The sequence below is a fragment of the Babylonia areolata genome, chromosome 10, assembly GCF_041734735.1.
Source record: "Babylonia areolata isolate BAREFJ2019XMU chromosome 10, ASM4173473v1, whole genome shotgun sequence".
Lineage (NCBI taxonomy): Eukaryota > Metazoa > Mollusca > Gastropoda > Neogastropoda > Buccinidae > Babylonia > Babylonia areolata.
The window spans coordinates 21,095,882-21,101,595 of NC_134885.1; positions in this window are offsets into that span (position 1 = coordinate 21,095,882).

Sequence of the window (5,714 nt, forward strand, 5' to 3'; positions counted from 1 at the left end):
AAAAAAAAATCAGTCACAGGACAACAAAAGTTAAACGTGTGTGGGGGTATGTCTGTGCATTGCAAGCGTGTCATATTTATATATCTGTCTGTCTGTCACAAAAAGGGTATATATTTGCATGGAATGAATGAGAAAATATCAACAAAAAAAGAAAGAAAAAAAAAACAACTTCATTCCTGGAGAGAAAACCCCCCCAAAACACACTGATAAATGCAGATGTAAAAGAACACACCTGTGTCCGAGAATCAGTTTGTGTTCTTTAACCCCCTAACTGCTGAACTTTGAAATGAGATTGGAGCAATTCGCATTTGAAATGTGGTTTCAACCTTTTGTGTACTCTCAAGTGGTGTAACTGAGTTTGCTGAACAAAATCAATGCAATCCCAAGTGGAAGAAGTCACAATTAAGGATGAAGACCGACAACCTGACCTGTAAGCTCTGTCTTACCTCAGTGAGGTGACAGCCTTTCACCGACAACCTGACCTGTAAGCTCTGTCTTATCTCAGTGAGGTGACAGCCTTTCACCGACAACCTGACCTGTAAGCTCTGTCTTACCTCAGTGAGGTGACAGCCTTTCACCGACAACCTGATCTGTAAGCTCTGTCTTATCTCAGTGAGGTGACAGCCTTTCACCGACAACCTGACCTGTAAGCTCTGTCTTACCTCAGTGAGGTGACAGCCTTTCACCGACAACCTGATCTGTAAGCTCTGTCTTATCTCAGTGAGGTGACAGCCTTTCACTGACAATCTTAATTGTGAACAGCAGTTTAGGGGGGAAGGTATAGCAATATGGGCATCAACAATATACAGACTGTGGATATTACACACACACACACGCACATACACTTACTCAAACCCAGTTTGCTGGAATTTATTTTATTGATCACCCTCATATTTTTAAACTGTGAACTGTTCCTCTATTCTAACTACAGATGCACCTCTCACCCCCGTGTCTGCTGAGGTACAGATACATGTAGGACTGTGTGGAGGGTAGTTTTACACACATGAAAATAGCCAGCAATACAACAATGTTGCACATAAACTTAAGTCTCTACATTGTGGACATTACTGCTTTCTCGGTATCGGGAACTGGTGAAGAATAAATGCACGCACACACTCACACATACAAGTAACATGCTTGTGCTTACAGTTACACACGTGTACTCACACACATTCATGTACACACACACACACGCACACACACACCAACAGTGATATCTCCTAGCATATACACACAGTGATGAACTCGAGGCACAGATTGCATGTAATGCATCAGACGTTTTTTCCAAAGCCCCCCACCCCCAAACCAAAAAAAAATCTTTGTTTACAATTTCTATAAAGTCAAAACTGACAGGATAACTTTAGTCTGAAAAATGCTGGATGCATTTGACTGTCAGTAGTTTTATGAGAAGGGTCAAAATGATTGACATCCAAAACGAGTAGGTTTTCAGAAAGCACGGGTACCTGGCCTTGCCTCACTGCACAATAATTATTATTGAAATGATGTAATCCACGCCAAGAATCAGTGATTGGATTTCAGCATTCTGGGTTAAAACTGACCAATACTTTGTCACAACACGGGTCAAAGTAATCCACAGCAGGAATCAATCTGGTTTCTCAAGTTGGGGATAAAGAGAGAGAGAGAGAAGAAGAAGTTGATTAGCGCTGGCCGGAGACAGTTTGACAATCCATCACATAATCATCACCTTATTCATTTCCCTACTGTCTATTCCTTTCCTCCCCCGCACTCCCCCCCTCCCCCCCATCACTACCGACCCCTCCACCGAAAACATAAAATATACTACCCATGCGTGTTCAGCACAAACACTTCATGCTGTTATCATCTGAGGGTGTGACAAAACATGCAGCAGGTGACCGTCACAGTACACGAGTGAAAATTAAACAAAAACGATAAAGAAAAAGTATGCTGAATGACAAAACAAAAACAAAACAGTGCCATTCACAAATGATATTCCGAATTCCGGAATAACGATTCAAAGTCCGAGTCCCACGTTGTCAGGGCGCCAGCATCCAGAAGGCAGGCTGGGCACTCACTGGGCAACCCGAGGCGCGTTTCTTACACGCTAGTAAAGCAAGCTTCTCGCGAGACACGCTATGAAGGTGCCGTGCGTTTCTTTTTCCCGTCCGCGGCTAGGTTTTCTCGCTCTCTCGCCACTATACTAGCACACAAGCGTGCTCGCGATTAGAAAACGCGTCTCGGGACTTCACTCATGAATCTTCAGACAGCCAGGACTCTCTCTCCCCCCCCCCCGCCACCTCCCTTCTGCCCGGAACGCCAACTGAACTCCTGGGGACTTCAAATCCCGAATCTGATCACCTCCCCCCATACCTCCTCCCCCACCAATCCCCTGGCCCAGCAACCTCTACCTCAGGAAACCTCTTAAACAAGCAAACCCCCCCTTATAGTCTACAGAATCTTCACAATGATGAAGGCGGTAGTCAAGGGAAAGAAGAAGAAGAAGACTTTACTCCTCTTTTGACAGCCAGTGCTCCCCCTTGGAACGCCAGATGGACCTCCCTCCCACCCGGACAGACACCCAGCACTCAGCTCTTTGAACAACGCAGCCTTCACAGAACCAAGACCCAAGCCCCGATAAATGTGACAGGCCTCAGCCATCGAATTAGTCCAGTATCAAGCTCGAGTCCTGTACCTGACATTTAGAAGTGTCTTTCTGTTGTGTTCTTTCCACATGCAAGATGCGCCCCTGTTTGTTTTGTTGTGCGGGGGAGGGGGGTGGGCGTTAAAATAGCCTCTGGAATTGACTGAGACCCCCCCAAAAAAAAACCCCGCGCCCCCCCAAAAAACCCCCAAACAAACAAAAACAAACAAAACAAACAAAAACACACACCAACAACAAACAAACCACAAACAACAACAAAAAACAAACAAAAACACACACCAACAACAAACCAACCACAAACAACAAACAAAAAACAAAACAAAACAACAACAAACAAAACAAATAAAAACACACACCAACAACAAACAAACAAAAAACAACAAACAAAAACACACACCAAAACAAACAAAAACAACAAACAAAAACACACACCAAAACAAACAAAAACAACAAACAAAACAAACAAAAACACACACCAAAACAAACAAAAACAACAAACAAAAGCACACAGCAACAACAAACCAAGCACAAACAAGCAAACAAAAAGAGAGAGGGAGATGACGGGATGGGAGAGCTGAGTGAAGAGGGCAGACAGGGCGAGAGCAGAAAAGGACCGGAAGAGTGCCGGGGGTGGGGGTGGGGTGGGGCGTGATAAGAGAAGTTCAAATCCAACATCAGAGCTGTGAACTTTTCACATAACTGTGAAAATCTCATTAGTTCAGTGAGCGAATGTGCAGAGTTAACAACAGGGTCGAAAAGCCCTTCCAAAATAAATATCGGCCTGTGGACACTATGTACACATTGTATTATTTATATCTAATATATCCACATAATATTCAGTTTGCAGCATTTGTCAATCACATTATCACAGATGACCTAAAAACAACAGCGGGAAAACAGTCCACACACCTGAAAATCCTGGACTCTCATCTCAAACAAAATGGCTGCGAACGCCAAAAACGATTCACTCAAACTGAAGACAGGTTCGAACGCAGTTCAGACAACAAATCAAAGGAAATCGCTTTCTGCACTTCACACAAACTTTCTTCTATTTGTCATTGTCAGCTGATTAATCGATCTGCTTTGACATGCAAAGAGAAACCGGAAAGCCAACTTCTTTGCCTCCCCTCCCCGCCCCCCACACACCCACCTCCTCACTTTCCATCATCAATATCTATATAATTATCATTTGTGCATACAGAAATAGGAAACTCAAAATACTTCGTTCAGACCATATTATACGCTGCACCACACCTGCTGGACAGCAGCATGACCCAATGTGCTCTAGTGCATGTGCATATATATATATATATATATATATATATATATATATATATTGTGTGTGTGTGTGTGTGTGTGTGTGTGTGTGTGTACCTACGAGAGTTATTTCTACTACATACTTTTGTCAGAGGACAACTCGTTTGCTAACGTAGGCCCGGTTCTTTTTCAATGCACCACTATTGCGTGCTGCGCATGGGGCCTTGTTTTATCGTCTGATCCCAATGTCTGAACGTTCAGTTTGATTTCCAGTCGAACTTGGGAGAAAGAGCGAGACAGGATTCGAACCCAGACACTGACTCTCAGTCTCTGTACTTGCAGTTGAGTGTCTTAACCATTCTGTCACCTCAAGTTCTTCCTTAACAGGCCAATGGTAGACGCTATGCAGCCTGCATAATTAAATCATCTCTCAATTTAAAAAAGAAGAAAAAAAGAAAAAGAAAAAAAAGAAGCAGTTAATGAAAACATACCTGCTTTCATGAAGTGGTCCTTAACTTTTCGTGAAGTTTATAACTGAACTGCGTTCAAACCTGTTGCCTGGTTTGTTCAGTGAGTCGTTCAACAAGAGCACAAACCACTCCCACGGCAACCAGGCTTCTCCGTTTTGATGAATAGTGGTTTCAACCGCCTACCCTCCAAAATAGCTACAACCGGTAACTTATTTACATATACATTGCATAATAACAGGATTAATCACGTGTATGATTAAGTACATTGTCAGTTCACATCCACCCCCCCCCCCCAACCCCCCAAAGATTGCAGACCGAACCTGTTGGTGGAAGCAAAAGGGATTCGTTCGTAACGTTCTGAGAATAACAATGACATGTGAGGATAGAAGAAAGGTGTTTGTGTGTGCTGATTAACTGGGGATACAGGGACGATTCATGTTCCTTCGTTAAAAAAACCTGGAAATATGCTGGTGATTCACGTGCATTTCTATAGCATATTGACGATCGATGTAATTTCATGTGTGTAGAGGTTCATATCATAGTGCAGGTAACAATTAAATCGTACACGGTGCCTTTGAATTTTCTTGGCTGTTACACCATACAAAATCCCAGCTTTTGCTTTTGATACATCAAACTCTCCCAGTGTTCTCTCTGTCTCTCTCGCTCTCTGTGTCTGTCTGTCTCTCTCCCTCTCTCTCTCGCTCTCTGTGTCTGTCTGTCTCTCTCCCTCTCTCTCTCGCTCTCTGTGTAAAACTCAAAGTACAGCTTACCAACATGTCAAAACACTCGATGAATACAGTTTATACTATTCATGACACTGACATTCAAGTTGAGGAAAAAAAAAACAACCCAAACAACTTTAACACCAAAATAAGTTCACATTCAAACTGAAACTGAACGCAACTTGTCTGTTGACCAGTGACAAAACAGGACTCCTGTAGAGTTTATATTCATCTGCGATATCAAGGGAAACCAATTCCAACCAGTATGTGTATAATTATCTGGAACAGGACAAAAAAATCAGCAAATTTGGGGGTGGGGGGTGGGGGTGGGGGGCGGGGGGGGGGGGGGGGGGCAGGAGGAAACAAACAAACGGTGGGCAACCATGTTTCAACGGGCATGTGGACTTTCATTTAACGAGCAGTAATCGCTATGTATATATACATGTTCATTAGACATTTTAGTCAGTGAAACTAAGCCTCATCGTTGGCTATTGTACTATGGTAGTCACATCACAACATCCAAACGTGGAACCAAAATTGCAAACTAAAAAAAACAAAGCAAACAACAATAGACTTTGCTGGGAAAATGTGTACATGTTTATCATTTACAACACAGTTTGATCG